The sequence below is a fragment of the Bacillus rossius genome, chromosome 3 (genome assembly GCF_032445375.1).
Source record: "Bacillus rossius redtenbacheri isolate Brsri chromosome 3, Brsri_v3, whole genome shotgun sequence".
NCBI lineage: Eukaryota > Metazoa > Arthropoda > Insecta > Phasmatodea > Bacillidae > Bacillus > Bacillus rossius.
Window position 1 is genome coordinate 93712170 of NC_086332.1, and position 20343 is coordinate 93732512.

Sequence of the window (20343 nt, forward strand, 5' to 3'; positions counted from 1 at the left end):
TAATTTGCGAGATTAACAATAATAATTTATTTATAAGTTTTGAGGTCGTAACTAGATAGAGCACAAATCAATAATTGTCAGCAATCGCTTTCATAGTACAGCCACTTCAATACCCAGGGTTGTAGTGGTGGCGGAGCGGAGCGACGCTTCGCCACTGCTCTTGAGGCAGGAGCGGAAGCTCCGCCACTGTTTTGGTGGGGGGGGGGGGAATAATTATATATATAATTATATATAGGCGATAAACGTTCTAAACAAATGATTGTTGATGTGCGCGCGTGTCCTTTTTTTATCTCTTGTCCCGTAATTTACTGTGCTCTTTACTGAATATCTCTATAGATTTGTTGATTGATGTGTTACGATTCGTAACTTACGAATATGTAAAGCTGGCATTGTGCGTGCGCGGTTGCACTAAAACATCGAGTTAAAACTTCCTATTATTTTACCGCATTATATACCGAGGCTTCGCTTGCAGCGTGCAGCTGGTCGTGGTATTAAAAGAGAAAAACAAAACTGCAAGAAAAAGATACCACAATCTTTTATTTTGTGCGTGACTTTTTTCCCCCTCCATTTTTAAGGATATTTTTAAGGAGGAGGTTGGCAGGCCACCATGCGCGTGCACACTGCGCAGTGAAATGATTTGACGTAGCTCTGTGTTATTCAGTTACAAGGCAGCTGCAAAACTAAACACCGCATCTGTGCGACACCGACACTGGCTACATTCCTGGTTCAGTTTTGTTTTCTATTCCGTTAATTTGCGCGTATTTGTAGACTGTGGTTAAGTGCTATGCGTTATAGTTTTTTATGGCCATGTTACTAGCAAATAATTTATTGTTTTTAGTCAGTGAACTACCTACACAGCATGAGGAAGACTGTTGTTTTGAAAATTGAACATTATTAGCAATTTATCTACAGTAATAATGGAACAAAAACCGAAACAAAAAACGTTGACCTCTTTCTTTTCTCGGGTCGCCCCTGTTACTAGTTGTGTTGGTGCTTCAAATATCTCCACTGCTGGTGTTGATACGTGTATCTCAGGCACCTCGGTTCAGTATAATCAACTCAATGACTCACCTAGAGACGATAATGAACTCGTAAAGAAAGATGAAGATAGTTCTTGTGTGGCTGCAACTGCAAGTAGTGTTGAAAGTGTGGAACTGCTACACTGGCCAGATGTTTGGAATGAAAAAATGTGGTCAAGGGAAATTGCAGGCAAGGTAAGCTAGGCTGCAAAGTATGTTCCGAGGTAACTCAATTAGGCGCATTCAAAAAAGATCGAATTTCTATTACTAATGAATGGCGTTCATATTCAGTTAATTATTACGGATCTAACAGATCAGATCAGCTTAAATCACTACGTAAAAAAATAATCGAACACAAGCAATCTAATGCTCACCGTATAGCACAGACAATTGTTGAAACATCTCACAAACAATCAATTGAAAATTTTTGTGAATCTATGAGTAAAGCTCAGCATGATTCAACAAAAGCAACATTTAGATCAGCTTATTACATTGCGCAAAATGACCGACCTTACAGTGACCATTTCGGTTTAATTGAACTTCAGAAGCTAAATGGGGTAAATGTTGTTGTTGGTTTACAGTCTCGATATAGTGCTGTTGAAATTATAGAGCATATTTCAAAAGGACCGAAGGAACGGATTATTAGACAAATTAAGGGTGTGTCTGGGAAAATATCAATTACAATTGATGAGTCGACTAGCCTAAGTTCAAAATCTGTGTTAATAGTTTATTTGAGATGTGAAATAAGCAAAGAACAACCACCCTCTTGTTTATTTTTAGATCTAGTAGAACTTTCTAATCAAAAGTCTGAAACAATTTTTCAAAGTTTATTATGCTGTCTTGATAAATACGGGTTTAATAGTGAATACCTCAAACAACATTTGGTAGGATTTACAAGTGACGGTGCTAGTTTTATGCTTGGGAAACACTCTGGAGTAGCTCAGAAATTTCTATCCCAGTATCCAAATATTATAATTTGGCATTGTATGAATCACTGACTTGAGTTAGCATTAGCCGATTCTGTTGATTAAGTAGCAGGTGTGAATCATTTTCACATATTTATGGACAAATTATATACTTTGTACAGTAGGTCCCCAATGAATCAACGCCAATTAGCTGAGTGCGCTGCAGAGCTCGGCCAAGTAATTAATAAAATCGGCCATATTTTGTCAACCAGGTGGGTGGCCAGTTCGTTCCGAACAGTTTCAGCGGTATGGTTTGGATACAGCTCTTTATTCAGCCATTTTTCAAAAGCCAAAGTAAATCTTCCACTAAAAGAAGCATGTACAAAGGCTTATTGAAGCGATTTTCATCCAAGCACTTTTTACTTGATTTGGCCATAATGTGTGACATTTGAGCAGAACTAGCCATTCTTTCTGAGAATCTACAAAATAGAAATGCTTCTATTGTCTATGCATACAGACTAATTAAGCGATGCATTCGCTTCATTGAATCTCTCAAAGAGAAGCCTGGCACTCGAATTTTAGAGGCCCAAATTGCGATGAAGAAAGGACAGTTTTGTTCCATACCACTAACCGATAACACGAAAATGACATCCATTAACCAGCAACTATTGTCTAGTGTAGCAAATAACCTGAAAAAGAGGCTGTTTACAACCTTGTGTAGCCATGAGTCATCAGCGTCATCCGAGACTGTTACAAATAACGTTCAATATGAAATTCTGTTGAATCAAATAAAAGTTCTTGACTGTGATCAATGGCCAGCCGATTTGCCTGTAGGGTATGGCGAAGAGGATATACAGAATTTTGTACACGATTCCAACTTAATTCAGCCAAGATAAAAAATGCTTACCGGGATTATCTTGACAATAGTCGCTGTATTCCCAGAGAACTAAATGTGTTAATGAACTGCACAAAACTGATTGCGTGTAGTTCAGCTGAGTGCGAAAGGGGGTTCAGTTTGATGAACATCATTGTATCTCCTACCAGAAACAGACTTTTAATACCACATGTATCATCACTAATGTTCATCAAACTGCATGAACCCTCCCTCAAAGACTGGAACCCTGAGCCTTACATTTCAACGTGGCTGAGATCGCACCGTTCAGCAGATACGAGAACCCGCGTAGCAAAAGGGCAACACCAAGATACTGAAAAAAATGTTTTTGCTGATATATTGTAAACAGTGTTGAATACTTAACTTGAATTGCAGACATTTTGTACAATTCCATGTAGCAAGGTTACAGTTTTGTAATATAATGTATGACAATGTCTCTTAATGTACCAATTGTGTCCTTTTTGTGTCTATGTATTGTAAAAACATGTAAGGGTATTATTTGTATTTTCCAAAAAGTTAAATTAATAGTCATGAAACTCGCCGATATTTGTTAGATTAATACCTCCATATAAGTTTATGTTAACAAAATCTTTTTGTTATTTCTGCCAGTAAAATTGCTAATATAACTTCAATTAGCACCGCTTTTATTAGCAGGATGGGTGAACCAAAGAGTCTTAAATACAAAGAGCTCCGGCACTGTAAAATTTGGAACTACACCACTGTCAATACCGCCGTTAATTTGAAAGTTTGTCTTGTGCGTATATTAGAAGGGTGAATTTCTTTACGTTATACTTACATCAAGTCAAGTTATTCATTTTCTCCGAGTGGCATGACTTCATTGGGGTAGGTTTACACACTGTGTCAACTTACCCCGGCACTTCCTTCATGCACGATGTAAGATTTTTATTTTGTGTATTTTAATATAGGTACCTTTCTCAAAGAAACTTTAGGCCAATGTGTAACGATTGTATAGACCTTATATAAATCTAAGAATTAAAAAAAAAACTATTTACATTTTGTGTTCAACAGACTAAACAATAGCGTTTTTCAAATGAAAATAGGCAAACGAGTAGGTATGTTAGCAATTACCGGTTGTATAAGACTAAATTTTTCTTCAAGCGCTACATTTTAATTATAAATGAAATTATTTTTACAGGATGGTGAGGAAGTACAAAAGTAAATCTTTTCGATGCAAATTAGATCTCCAAATAATGGAACAAGTTGTTATGCAAGTAAAAAACGGCGATAACTCGATCAGAGGGGCTGCCAAGGCTTTCGGCCTGAACTTCAAACCCGTGGCTAATTATTGCAAAAAATTTGACGCACAGCAATATCTGGAATGTGAGAATATGAGCCAATCTACTCGGGAATCTCGTACAGTGCCAGTATGCATGGCGGCACTTCCGACATATTGAGGTGGCACCACATCTTGAGGTAGCAACACATCCAAAATCAGCACAACATCGAGAAGCAGAACCGCATCATGTGACTGCACCACACCTTGAGACAGCACATCTTGAGCCAACACCACATCTTGAGGTGGCAGCACATACTGAAGCGGCGCCACATCCTGCGGCGACACCACATACTGAGGCGGTACCACACCCCACGACACCGAAGTCGCTTCCTTGGGCTATGTTTGGCTATGCTAAACCTCGAAATGTAAGTAAGCATTATTAAAAACGTTTTATTTCGTTACGGATACATTTCCCATAGTAGGTAGGCTATTATTTGGGGTTGGCTGTAATTTATCTTAGCAAATTAATTGGAAAAAATTTAAATAACCCCATAACATCGAGCGATATTTATTTTTATGCAGCATCCTTTGGCATTTTAAAACAATGTATTAAGTTTTTATAAAAGTTATTCAAGTTTTCTAAATTTAATTAACGCCTGTTAAGTTCCTGTAAGAAAAAACTAATAGCCTTCGTACTGATTTGATTTGTGCAGGTTTTTGAGCCTGACCAAGAGGAAAAGCTGGAACAATACCTCATGAAAGCATCCGACATATTTTTCGGGCTTACACCTAAATAAGGCGGTTTGCTTACACTACACATATGCAGTTTCTTGTAACAGGAAGATTCCCCCATCGTGGGCAGAAAATGAAATGGCAGGTCCTGACTGGTTAACTGTTTTTTTTTTAAAAAGACATAAACTGTCTATTAGGACTCCTCAGGCTACAAGCTTAGCTCAGGAAACAAGTTTCAACTACACAAATGTCTCAGTGTTTTTAACAATCGTACAACTGTCATAAACAGACTGAAGGTAGGTCCTGCAGATATTTGGAATGTTGACGAAACTGGCATCAAAACTGTGCAAAGACCGAACAGAGTTATAGCACGCAGAGTATTTAGGCAGATTGGGAAAATTACATCGGCAAAACGAGGATCATTAGTTACCGTAGCTCTGTCAGTAAGTGCTGCGGGGAACTTTGTACCCCCATTTATTGTATTTCCAAGAGTCACGTTTCAGCCACACTTTTTGAGGGATGGCCCAGTAGGCTGTGAAGGTGATGCCAATTCATCCGGGTGGATGGTTAAAGATAACTTTTTGAAATTTTCTAAACATTATGTTTTACATGTAAGGTGTTCTACCAATAAACCATGCATTCTGTTACTGGATAACCACGAATCTCACTTGTAGTCAAAAGTTTTGGACTACTTTAAGGACAATGGAGTGATGTTACTGTCATTTCCTCCTCACTGTAGCCATAAATTACAGCCACTTGACCGCAGTGTTTATGGTCCATTAAAGAAGTATGTAAACACCGCATGTGATGCATGGATGAGTGCTAACAAGAGCCCCATGACAATATATGACATACCCGCTATTGTAGTCACAAGTATTCCCTTAGCAGCAACTCCTGTAAATATAATTTCGGGATTTAGAGTCACAGGCATTCACCCATTGAACCGTGACATTTTTTCTGATGCAGATTACATGACTTCCTATGTCACAGATAGACCTGCGCCTAACCCAACATATGTGTTCAAGCCTTCAGTTGTCAACAATGTTATTGCAGAGTCTCATCCTAATGAAGACACTCCTTGTAGTGCACATATTGTTCCTGCTATTACAAGCACTTCCGAACAATTTTCACTTACTTGTTCCTCTTCAAGTAAGCCTGCTTCAAAGCCATTGTGTTTCCCAACTCCTGAACAGCTGAGGCCCTTCGAAAAGGCTGCACCAAGAAAGGAAAACAGAAAAGGAAGAAAGAAAAGAAAGTCGGCCATATTGACAGATACGACAGTGAAGGAAGCTCTTAGACAAGAACAGGAGGAGTTAAAGAAGAGTAAAAAACAAAACAATGGAAACAAAAGGGAGACGCTAGCCAGCAAAAAAAAAACTGTTTGATTCAAAATATTCAAAAACTCCGATGATTAAGCCTGTTAAGGAAAATGCTGTTGGTTCTGTGCCGGAAATTAGGCATTTCGTCACCTTTTTTAAATTTTTCTAAAATTTAAATTTTTTTTGAGGAATTCTTATTTTTTAATTTATCTGGTTGTTAAGGGGGTGATTTACTTTTTGTTCGGCCGGTGTACGCCAGGTGTTTAAACTTTGTGCCTGTGGACCGAAGCCCCCTTTCTCAGGGGGCCAATCTGATATTTTGCTGTCTAATGTGGACGTGTGCAGCCCGGTTGATTTTCTCTCGCCTGCAATCACGTCCCGAGTTTGTAATTTTATTTCTCTTCATGACCAAAATTGCATAGAGCAACTTCTGGGCTGCAAGCTGCTACTTCTGAGAGGCCTGCTGAGAATAGCAAGTCTCGTCACGAATGGGTCTACAGTGCACCTGCAATCCCACCTTAGTGGCAGTTTCTGCCCACCCTCCCCTCTCTCTTCCCCACACCTTAGTTCTGAGAAATCAAGTCGGGAGCAGTGACTTGACGTGAACTTAGCCAAGACGATGGCCTAATTCAAGGACCTTCTCCCTGGTCCGACAGAGACGTCCACGACATCTAGCGAAAAAAAAAGTAACCGCGGGCCTGGTCGCCAGCGTGCAAAGCTCACCCTCGTGACACCTGGTGGCAAGTCAGCTCACCGCATCAGTTAGTTCCAATTTACGCTGCTAGAGAGCAGCGCCGCAGTGCCATATGGCACTATGCTTCCTTCTCGGGGCCTGTAGAAGTCGATTGTTTGTTGCCTTCTGTTCTGGCTGGTAGAGAGCACGCGTGTCGTGTTATTGTCGCGCCCGCCTCGGACTCCTTCGGAAATTTTCGGCTTCGAACCGAACCTTCCCCCTCCTCCCTAGGGCTTTAGCACCTGTTTTAATTAGAAGCCTTGTCCGCCATAGCGGGACTCAGTACTCTGACCTCGGCTGCTAACCACATCTTCTCGGCGTCCTCTGTGCTAAGAGGCTTTTCGCGGGAACGGCGATTTCCGTTGCATAAAAGATGTAGTCAGTAGCCAGGCAGATGTAATTTTTTTGAAAAAGTCATGCGTAGTTAAATTTTTTTATTTATATTTAATTCTTTAAATCTAGTTTCCTTCACGCATCCACGAATTCTCAGTACGCTTCTTCCTGATGTCGGCGCGAGACACCTCGCGAGCCCTGTTTCCACACCCTGTTTGGTGAGTAATCCGTTTTTTTTTCTCCCCAAATTCCCGTTTGTTGGCTTTTCGCGCCGACTGTGTATGACTGTCTGGACGCAGGTCTAATTCGTTTTGAATTTGGCTTGTGTTTCAGACAGGGTCAAAGTTTCCGGGGAGAGAAATTGCTCCCCGCATGATCTTCGGGACCTGCAGCTGATTTCCCCCTTTAGAAGAGTTTTCCTCTCGGTCCGACGTCATACTGGGAAGACCCGGGTGATATGAGCTATATATATTCCACTTGCATAGAAGGAACTAAATTAATTAAAAAGATACCAGCGAGCAGTGCTTTAAGAACGTAATCTTCAAGAACATGCAAAATCAAGGAAACTCATATATATGTAATCATTTGTTTGTTAAGGTGTAATATGTATTGTTTTAAATAATGTAGGGCCCCCTTATCTTTGCTAATTACTAAGATTTTTATTATCATGTCGAAATAATGCTAAAACAAAAACTCTTAAAAATAAATCAGGAAAACCTATAGACCAAGCTATTTATATAGCATTTTTATTTATCATAAACCTTCTTCTACATAACGATCCACGAACTCCCAAGTTACTAGTGTGCAGGGAGTGTAAATTTTGTCTTGTTCTCCACCTCGTATCCCCTCTGGTAATTAATTTTAATTTTCTTAATATTTTGCCCAGCTCTTTCCAAGGTGTTTTTAATTAATTTAACATAATATAATTTTTGGGCACGAGGGGCGTTACAATTGGTAGCAGAGCGTGGTTTGGTCTATAGCAGGGTTGCTACGGTCAGGGAAAACCTGGAAACCCGGGAAAAGTCAGCGAATTTCATGGAGCCTGGAAAAGTCAGGGAAATTAAGAAACATACTGGAATTTGCATATAATTGTTACATTCTTCTAAAATTTACCAAATACATTTTCGCCCAACTGCAGTTCAAATTTAATACGTCACCGACATCAAAACTAACAAATAAATAAATAAATGAATAAACACTTTACGGACTTCGCATGACGATCTGTTGTGCTGTGCAATGTGATCGATACTGACCATGATCAATACTTGCCGCGATTTCGATTAGTCGATCGTGGCAGAGCGGAAAAAAACGGTTATGATGGCTGAATTTGCTTTGTTTTCGTGAGACGTTTACCGTTTTGTGCTATGGATTACGGTTAAATGAAAATAAAGGCCTACGGGCTTACCTTTGGTTTGGAGTGTGTGTGTTAATTGTAGTTTGTTAAATTATAGTGTGTGGTTTTCAATTTTTTTGTAGAAACGGTAATATGAAAACCATTTTCCATTGTTTACATTGGTTAACAGCATGAAGAGGAAACTTTGAGCGCTTTACTGCGTAGTTCGTTATCAAATTAGTAACCACCACCTTAAATACGATAGTATGTGTGTTTTGCCTTGATTCCAATAGCATTGACTTTAAATACATATATATTTAAATAAATAAACATTGCATGTACGAAGGTTTTGGAATGTTTTTAAGGCGACATTAATTTCAAACATGAAACTAAACAAACATGGAAATCAAAAAAGTCTCAATTTTGTAGAAAAGGTTTTTTTTTTTTTTTTTTTTTTTTTTTTAAGAAAACTGACATTATTTTCTTTGAGAATTAATATGTCAGATAACTAACATCACAATAAACATGTGATACGATTTCTCTGACATTTTACTACAAGTTTTTCCCAGCTTTTGTAAATTTATTTTATTTGTTTCTGCTCATTTGTAAACAATATGGACCTAGGCCTTACAGTGTGTGATCTGATATAAGAAAGTGGTTTTCCACGATAGCCCTAAATTTATGCCTCTGCTTTTTGAAACTGAAAAGCTATCCCAGTTCTCTGAAAAGTCAGTTGTTATGAGTAAGTATATTTAAAGATTTTTTTTTTAGTAGTACATATTTCACTAAATTTATACATAGTTTAAAAAAAAATCCATGTTTAGGTACATTAACAGATTATATTAAATTTATTATCCCTTAAGTGTAGTTAGTCTTGACACTTACTGTTGAAGAAAAAACTTGTTCATTTCCAGATATCCTAAAGCAATCCCACATGGAGTATTTCCCTATATACCGACATAAAGATTTTGATCAATTACAAAAGACATATATTAACAGTTCAATATGTGTGAGATAAAAATGCCATATCCACACTTTCCGCCTTATGCTACCGAGTACAATTATTATTTTAATGGCCTGGAAAAATTTTCATTTAGACTGGAAAACCTGGAAGTCAGGGGATTTCATATCTGAAAATGTGTAGCTACCCTGATAGGCATACCTGAATAAAGTAGGCATACCTAAAATAAAGTAAAAAAATTTTTTTAATAAAATTAAAATTAATTAAATTTTTGTGAAACCAATTTTGTATTTTTAACATTGTAAACTGATCGCTGGTACATCCTGTAGTTATATTGTGTTTCTAGTTTAAAATTTATATTGAGTTTTAAAATCCCGTGGGGAGTTAGTCTGCGCGCGGTGCGAGAGGTCTTTGCGTCCAGACGTGCGGCAGACCAGCTGGTCTACACGTGCCTTATCTCTTCCCCCCCCCCCCCCTTCAACCCACTGGCCCGCGACACGACCCGTAATCTGAGGGCGAAAACACGGCCCTGTTCCTCACGCACACCCCTCTCCCTCTGTCCGTCGTGGCAGACGACCTTGCGAGCGGCAGGTCAATCCCCTTGTGGGCGTATACAGGTGGTGCAAGTCAAGCTGACAGTCGAAGTTCGTGCAGCTGTTTGAGTAGCACGGTGGAATTATACGTAAATAAGTTTGGGCATATCCCCCCCACCTTGAAAGTGTCACTTACTCCCCGCGCAATGGGGCTGGTTGGTATTTTATGTGAATATAGGAAGCCTTATGAGGTAATTATAATTAAGATAGTTGTTAAGAGAGGAGTATTTATGGTGTACGTTTGAATCGTACATGTGTGTTAAAATTGTGTTTTAATTAGCAGTAAGTTACATCCGAGCGGTATGTTTAAGCCGGAGTTATTGCTGTCAGATGAGCTGACCTATGAGTTACAGCTACACAATTTGCCCTCCAGTGGCAATGTGCAAGTCCTCAGGAAGAGACTCAGGGCCGCCCTTCATGATGACGTGCCCACAAGCGTATCGAATTTGGATTTAGATGTAACTGAAGAATTCAACCTTGCTTGCACCAAGTTTTATGATATTTCGGCTTTCGTAAGCTACCTAGATGTTGAGGAAAATTTACCCAATGTCGAGCGACATATAGTCAGGCTAAAACATGTTACCCGATGCTTACAAAACCTGAAACTGTTTTCGGCAGACATTCTCCATGGAATTTATATAAAAGAGATAGAATGATGTTTTCAACAGACGGCAGGTTTTCACACAAAATTAGCGGCTAGAGCAGCCTTTTTGGAAGACACGCGACACAGTCAGCATTATGTGGCTGAGGCACAGGCTTTAGGCATCAATTGTCCCGCCTTCCCACAAGGGGACTCTCCTAGCTTGCCCCTGGGGGTAGAGCAACCCGACATGCGACAATCAGAAGTACGGGCGACGGTAAACAGACAAGAGAGGAAAACGAGCAGATCGCCAGACGCAGCCTCTGACTTTCAGCCACTAACGTCGCTTCCAAATCAACAGATACCCGTATCTACCACTCATTCAGAGCCGATGTGCGTTTGACGACAGCGGCGACAAACATTACAACGGGTCACGTGACAACCCACCCCATCACTAGCGTGACATTTTCACAGGGATTACCAACCTTGGCACACCAAATGACGCAACCATACCCATCAAACATGTTTTTCCCGTATCCGACCGCTCAGGGCTATTTTAATCCTTATTCTCAATTTCAGCCCCACTTCCGAGTGCTGGTATTTTGCAGCCGCCACTCACAACGCCCCAGCTCACTCCACCACAAACCAGCCCCTCGGGTGCGACTCGGGAACAGACTCAGTCGCACCCAGTGTCACAAAATCAGCCTTCACCTCAGCCGGCAGGACCCGCGGCTCAGCCCCACGACTCAGTATTGAGGAGCACGACTGCCCCAGAAACTGGCTACAGTTTCTACGGAAAAATCACCCATCTTGTTGAAAGGCTACTCAAGGAATTGCCAGAGGTGTCGGGTCTGGACGCACATAAACTGATTGATTTCCTTCGAGTCTTGTTAAAGCTGCGGCAAAAGGGAGGGATTCCCGACAAACAAATTTTTGAAATTGTTTATCCAAACACCCAAGCTCCCTTAAGTGAGCGGATCATGGCAGCAATTGAGAATGACCTCACTTTCGACAAGTTTCATGAAGATGTCTTAAATTTTTGTATACCGAGTAGGCTATTCACAAACATCCGGTTGGAGTGGTTTAACCGCTTGCATCAGCGTAAGGAAGCCTTGCCGAATTACGTTGCTGACATACGGGAAGCCAACCAAGTACTCAGGCTAAAGGTTCCAGAGAGAGAGGTCGTGAGCACGATCCTAGATGGTTTGAACCCAGCGGAGCGCTCGCGCTCAATGTTCCAGGCGCGCCCCCAAAATTATGTTGAGCTAGATAAACTTTGCGTACACGCCAGAAACATAGAATACGCTGATTTTCAGCAAATAAGCAAGCTACATTCGCTAGTCAACAACGTAGCAGCGCGGGAACGGAGCGCAGTAATTCACAATATAAGAATGCAGCACAGAAAAATCAGGGCAATACATTTTTCTCTTCAATGCCACAAGGTAGATATCAACAAAATGCACATTGTAATTTCTGTAAAAGAAACGGAAATTCCCTGTCCCAGTGTTACCACAAAAACAACAAACAAAATGACGACACTCCAAAAAGCGCATAACGCGGTGGCCCGAACAACCTTATTTAGGGCCACCGGAAAATTCAAGTGTTAAAATTTTTTCTTATAATTGGGAAGTTCCACTTGCGCCAAGTAATGACAGTACACAGGAAAAATCATTACAAGTAGTATAGGAATGTATGTCCAGAAACTGGCGCCGGCGCGTGGAGCCGGAGCCGGTGTCCGCCATCTTGGATTGTGACATCACGGCGGCCATCTTGGATGACCTTGACCTTTTACCTTGACCCCGGCGGCCATCTTGGATGACCTTGACCTTTTACCTTGACCCCAGCGGCCATTTTGGATCCGCCATCTTGGATGATGTCATTTTGTTTTCTCAAACATTCCGCCATTTTGGATTATGACGTCACCGTTGCATTTTCCGTTACGTTCGCCATCTTTAACTTTTTTATTTATTATCCGATTTTAATGAAAAAAAATTTTAAAATTTATAAAAAAATTCAAATAATAAAATTTTAATATTTTTTTTTAAAAAAACATACTTTTTAGACACGGAGCTCAGAGTCCTCGGTTCGAACCCGACGAGGTCAAAAAAATTAATAATGGCGACAGGCTCCTACCCCCATGGTGGCTGCAGGCAGACTGACTTACCCCCACCACTTTTTTTCATAGCACATATATCTTATAACCTCTACCGCCCCCCCCCCCCCTCAACCACCCAATTTTGTTTTATCGTAAAAAAACCACCCACCAACACTACTGCCGCTGTTCTCCCACCCCTACCCTCCTCCACCCCTAATTTTTTTATAGTATAAATACACCTGTTGTCGGACCCGGGAAGACTTCAGTTACCTGCAGTTCGTCTCCTCATTGCCAGCATCGTGGTCCTTGTAACAGCTAACATGTCATCGAAAAAATTAATCGACGACCCATGGATGCTGGAGTCCTCTACGTGCATACGCATGGACGATATGAGCGACGAAGAAGACGAGGAAACATACCTTCACAACTGGTATGCCATCGAGTGCTGCAGACGACAGGGACGTCGCTCGTCGCGAGACGAGCCATGGGGTCGATCCCCCGATCGTGACCACTCACCAGTAGAGTCTGCCCGTCAGGTGTTTGGAGAGGTGGGCTCTCGACAGTTCGTGAAGCATGGACCATCACGTGAGGCGTCATTGTCCCACACAACCATTGCTGGTGCTGCCCGAGAGACTGATACATCTCGTGACGGATCTCCATCTTTGTCATCTCCCACACCGTCGAGACCATTAACGCCACTAACGTCAACTTCATCACGCCTAATGTCAAGTTCTGCAATGTCTACACCGTCGTCATCGCTACCTCACCATCATCCCGTGTCGAAGTGTACGGATAGCCATCGCTCCATACCAGAGTCCACAGAAGAACAGTGATCTGCGTGACGACAAGTATAGCGTGAAATATTTACAGTGTTCAAGTTTTGTCACTCCTGTTGCCTCAGTTATTGTTCCGTAGCTATATCAAAACTATTATTTGAATCAAGTGTGAACTAACTAACCATAACCATCAGTGACTCAAAATTACGTGTTATATTTTTTATCGCCCATAAAAATTTATATGTGGTGTAAAAGACTATAAAGAAAATATACAATCAGGACTATATGTAATGAACTACACTTCAACATTATAATGCGTCCTTTGCAATCGTCTGGTACCGTTCTGGGAATTGTTGGAAATAAAATAAATCCAATTTATGTGTGTATGTTATATTAATCCGCCATCACTATACTAAATTAAAGTTTAAAAAAATATTAAATATTCTTGTTTCACTTTAAATACTATTAGTTATAAAAAAAGTAGCAGGGAAAAATTTCCAACTTAAAAGTTATTTAAATTTATAAAAAAGCTGATACTTGAAATAACAATAATGTGTTGCATTTATAAAAAAGTTGATATTTAAAATAATAATGTGTTACATGTATAAAACAGTGATATTTAAAATAAAAATTGTCTACATTTATAAAAAAATTTCAATATTAAAAAACATATATTTTAAGTTTAATGAAAAATCTTTCAGATTAGATACTGAATAATTTTTCAAAGCCAGCACAGAGGCAGCGAGAGATCGCTCGACCGTGACGAGGTACCAGCACGAGGTGGGAGTGGTGGCAGGGAAGGTGGGAAAAAAAAATTTGCAAGCGCTCACATCCGCCGCCAGCAATATGCAACATCAGGACGCCAAGCCCCGCCTCCGCCAGGGCCGCATGGAGGGGGAAATCTACCTTCATTCCTCCGTTGGACGCGGCAGAGAGCGCCGCGCAGAGGACACCGCTCCGAGCATGCACGCAATTTACATTTAAAAAACTCAAATTACATTTTCACGTAAATTTAATTTACACACAAATTGTAGTTACAAAAAAATATTAACAAACTATTACACATAAATTTTATTTACACAAAACAAATTTTTTTAATATTTCAATATATCTTTTACATCAATCCATGAGTCAAACTCTGGTCCATGATGCAACCAGCGTATCTAGGCCCTACCTCTCTTGCGTTTTAAGGTCATATTTCACAATTTTTTTTATTTCATTAAATGAAAAAGCCTTTAAAATGTGTCTTATTGATGTAATTTATTGTTACCAAATCATTATGGTTTTCACAATATAAAACTAGGAAGATGCAATTTTTCGAGTTTTGGAACATACCCTACAATGTTCCTTTTTATTTTTTTTCAGCAGTATCACTTGCAATAGAAAATATATGGTGTATATAACATATTGATCCAATACGAAGATGATATATTAAAAGGTGAGCGAGTATTGATGACTGGAATTATCGTAAAAATAGGCCTCGGAATCGTAGTGAATATATCTTTATGCACATACGTGAAACTATTGAAAATTATTTCAATGTACAGTGAAATCCTTTAGCTGTTAAGAAACAGTTGTATCAGTAACTTGTATATCTTGTAATACATACTACGTATGTACTGCTGGATGTCTGTATGTAGCATTGGTAACCTGCCTAGAACACTCTTGTAACATAGTGTACCAGAGTTAGGCCGGTGTTGCACGAGTTCCTATTCATCCTTTGCCGGACCCAGGGGACCCAGCGCTGCGGGTTGTCCTGTACCTTTTAAACACAAGGAAAGTAGTGGGGGAGCACTAAACAGAAACATCTGAGTTTGAGCTAGAAAGGAACTCTGATGATCTTTTAAATGTTAAAGTAGGAGTAAAATGCAGTGATTTTAATTTGTCGCACGTATATTTGCTAAATACGACTGAGACGATAGCAGTACTTCAAGTGTGAAAATGGGCAAAAAATATCCTGGTAAACCACGACCAGGAAATCCACGTAAACGAAACAAACGTGCGAAGAATGCGATTAAAGTGTGGCGGGAAAGAAGATCTGACATCAACATCACTGACGCTAAGGAAGTACGGTAAGAGAAAATTGTGTTGTACACCCATTTAGGTGCACTAGTAAAATTAAACTTCGAAGTAAGTTATATTGTGTTTATGTCTTTTTTACGAAAGAAACGTGGATACAGTATTTACATCTCTAAAATGTTCAGTTTAAATGAAGTTCATCATCTTATGCAGATACGAATCGCATTTGAAAATGCTTATTTGCAACAACTTTTTTCAGTGATTATGTGCCATAAGCAGTGCCATGGTTAGACACCGTGTTTTTGTTTGGCTTTGACTGTGCCATGGTTATACATCAACGTTTCAGTTTGTCTTTGACTGTCACAATGTTTATCACAAAACCATGTATCTGTGATTTCATAGTGAAACCCCAAATTGCGTGAAATTCAGAACCATCCTGTTAGTGATAATGAAGCAGGGCTCTTTGTGTATGCAAGTCACTTAATTAATTGTACACAAAATTAATTTGGCAAAAAAATCCTGTCATGTTCTGCATTGCATACGGGTGAAATAATTGTGTTTCATTCAAAATGTCTAATTTAAAAACAAAAGCAAATCTTAAATGGAGAATTAATTTTTTTTATCACGTAACAAAATGAATTATTCTATGGTTTGTGATTATACTTTAGTTTTACAAACACAATGAGAAAGAAATGTTACGAATTTTTTTATTACATTGTTTTATCCATAACAGAGTTGACAGAGTGGGATTGTTCATAAAAAAAAAAGCCTAAGCAGACAAAAAAGTTCCGTTTCAACATTTGCTACGTATGCTAGGCGATATCGCTATATTCTGTCAGTAACTGTAGGCCTGCATACACAATTTGAAAGAAGTGCAGGTTAGTTAATTATTGAAAGGTATGTTATATAATTAATTTTTATTAACGTACCTTCAATTATTTTTCTAATAAATTTGTATCGTTGGATGTTTGTGAATTGTCTTACTGTGGAATATATATCAGGTTACAAAAGACATATTTTAAAGAATTATATTATAAAATATTATAAATTACAATTATATCAGTTCAGAGAGTGAGATGTAATATTTGAGCACTTAAAAATACGTATTAGTAGCCTACACTCCGTAACTTCGTAACGTGGCTGCGATCTGGCAAGAGCGAGCGCCATAAGTCCTGTACATCAATCTAAGAGTGAGGCGCTCTATACTCTTCTCGCTGCCAAACATGTAGTACTTATACACATTACAGCTTCCGGTTCATTTTGCAATCTTGACACATAGAAATTAAGGGTTTTCTTGGTACAGTATAGCCGAAAATAAGGTGAACAGAAAATACGTTTTATTTTTATAAGTCGGTTAAATGTGAGAATACAATACAGTACAGTAACAACAACTATCATCACATTAATATTTCAGACAAGAGCAAGCCAAAAATGCAGGTTGACGAAACTACTAAACACTTGTTTCTTACGCAGTGTCACAAGTTTCGGTATGCCTTGTTCTCGGATATACTGTAACTTATGTCGTCCTAATGTGATGTACAATTCCATGCTACACATCTGTACTAGCCAATTTATTCATTTTGTGCAGAAACGACCTTGAACACATGCAATACATGTCTGGAGTTGAAGAACTTTCAAGTACGGATAACACATCTTCGGAAAGTGATGACGCATGTGAAGCTTCGCATAGCGAGAGAGAACCTGGAAGTGACAACGAAAGTCTTCCAGACCTTGCCGTGGAAACGGTTTCTTCGGATGTTCCTGAAGTGACAGGGAATCGTGTTATAGACATTGTGCACTTCCTGAGAGAAATGAAAGTAATCCACGAGCATCCGAATGTTTGCACTCTTGGACGTTTCGAGCTGATGAGCGAAAACAGATCTGGGTTAGCATTCCACCTGAAATATTACTGTCATAACTGTGAAAAACGTTACACAGTTTCTTCTGCGCCCCCTGAAAAATATGAAGATGTCAACAATGCACTTGTCTGGGGAGCTTTGTCTGTTGGTATTGGTTACTCACAAGCTGAAGAGCTATTTAGCATAATGGATATTCCATTTATGAGTTACAATAAATTCAGAAAACAAGAAGAAGTTGCTGGAAAGGTAAAACTTTATATATTACCAATTGTTTTTTCTATTAAAGTATACATTCATAAAAAGTTAAATAACGAAACTTAAAGGGTAAATGTGTTACTAAGTCTATACATGTCGCCCTTCACAATTACAAACTACAAGGAACTGAAATGTTAGTTATAAGTTTAAACTGCAAACAGTTCTGTAATGTTTTCACCCAAGTTTGAATTCGTCGCTTTAGTGATAAGACAATGGACGATAAATCTATGTTTCACAACATACAACAAATTTAAATGTTCCTAGGAATGTGTCGTGGCACTAAGGCATACGTATACCGTTATTATTGATTCTCGGTATGGCGTTTGCTCATAACAGTAAATAAATTGCCATTATTTACGTGATGAAATAATACTCAATTTTGGAGACAAAAAAAAATTTGTTTTATCTCATTTGTAAAATTCATGTGTAGCTGCATTTGTGCGTCGTCCATTACAAAATAAATTATTATGCGCTTGTAATTTGTTTAGACTACATAAAGTTACAAGTTACGATGTGATGTTTCCGTACACTCAACATTTAAGTATTAAACCGCGATCTTATTTCCGGAAAATGCATCGTGATGCTGTACGTTGTTGAGATTATCTAAAAAAATGTTTGCAAATAAATTAAGATTTTTTAAAGGTTTGATTCTGATCTGAAATGTGACGATATTTGTGATCCAGAAACATTTTACTTTTGTTTACATCTGATTTTGGTATTTTAACATCAAGCACATGACTTATGCGAGAGCTTATGTGTGAGCCTTGGTACCTCTCAAATATAGAAAATTTTATTAAATATTACGTTGTTTAGTCACAGTAAATAAAAAAAAAAATTCGTTATTGATTAAATATACTAATTTGGTATTTAAGAATACTTCTGTAACGTGTAAGAGTTGGCCAAACGTTTTGTTAACTAAATACTTAATGGGATTTTTAAGACTACATGCAGTTTGGTAATTTTTGCTTGTTGACTATTTAAAGTATGCTTATTTCCATAATGTATCATAATTTTATTTAAACTTATTTGTTTTGTACCTGGGGCCCTAATTTTTAGCTCATGCTAATGCGACAAGTCGTCTCGCACGGTGCCACAGACGTATGCAATAGAGTAGCGTTTGCGTATAAAAGTGCATCGTTTTATGTGATTAACATCCATTAAATAAGAAAGGAAGACGTATTCATGTATGGCGGCCAATCGCAGGTATACAGTTCATTTTAAATTACATTTGGACACCTACCATAAAATTAATTTCTTCATGGAAGTTGTAATGTCCATGCCATGGCTCTAATCGTATCAGAATTCTCAAATGGTTCAAGTTAGCCGTTTATGAAAATTTTCAAAGTAAATTACTGTTTGTGTACTAGTATTTAGACCTCGTGTCATTCCATAGAAATTTGGTTGTTTTTGTCATGGTAAAGAAAACTTTATTTATAAATTAACAAACCCATGCATCTTCGTAGTTCACATTGAAAATTACCTGAAAGTAAATACATGTTTGAACAAATTTCTCATTTTTACTATTAAAACATTAAATAACTTATGCTAGGGCTTGTTTTGGTATATTTAAAGCTTTTATGTAAATACAGATCTAAGTTCATTTAATAATCCTACTTACAGACGTGGGAGGAACAATTATATCTAGAGCTGAAGAAAAATGGGGCTAAAGAAAGAGAAATAGCTCTAGAAAAAAACCATACAAAGGACGGTGTCCCGTATATCGCTGTTCTCGGAGACGGAGGATGGGCTAAAAGAAGCTATGGCCATGGTTTTAGTTCAACTGCTGGAGTAGTAAGTTAAATGTATTTGTGTGTATCGTATTTCAAGTAGAAATAAAATTAGGTGTGCGAAATGTGCAAAATTGTAGGTAATGGGAATTTGTTGAACGTATTTATAATATGTTCACTTAGTGTTTTGTGAACATCTTTTTTCATCACATAAAACGATAAATGTTCAATGAAAACAGTTTCATATAGTAAATAAAAAACTAATGCTCTGAGTAGTATGATAGCCACTTTGTTCATGCACACAAAATGTTGTGTTGAATTTTTTGTTATCACCGTAAAAGCACACGAAAAAGAAATGAGAGTACATACACATTTAGCATGAAATGGGCTTATTTGCATAAATATCACTTCTTTTTCAGTTTAGTATTAAATTACAAACGTACTTTATTATGCATGCCTCTGTATGCTAGATAACGAATTTATATCTATTAACTTCGACAAGATTTAATATAATTTGAAAGTGCTAACTTAACATTTTTACCAGTATCTTTTGTTTTCATTATGATATAGGCGGGTTTATACAACTGTGTTTCATGCTCGAATGCCTAGAAAACCTTCTATCGAAAATTTGTTTAAGTAATATGTTATATTTCTTGTCATATCTTAAAATAAAGCTTAAGGAAATTAGAATTTCTAGATTTAATAGGGTGCATTCATTTAGCACATTTTGTAGTCTTTTATTACGGTAGTTTTCATTCATTACAAGATTGAATTTACTAATAAATAGTTTGTAACGTATTTCACTAAACATGTAATAACATGAATGTTCTATATTTTTACAGGGGGTAATTATTGGAATGGAGACGAACAAGCTATTATACCTGGGGATAAGAAACAGTTTTTGTTTTCTGTGCGCTCGCAGCAAAACTGAAAGGAAAACAGTGCCCCCGCATACTTGCTACAAAAACTATACTG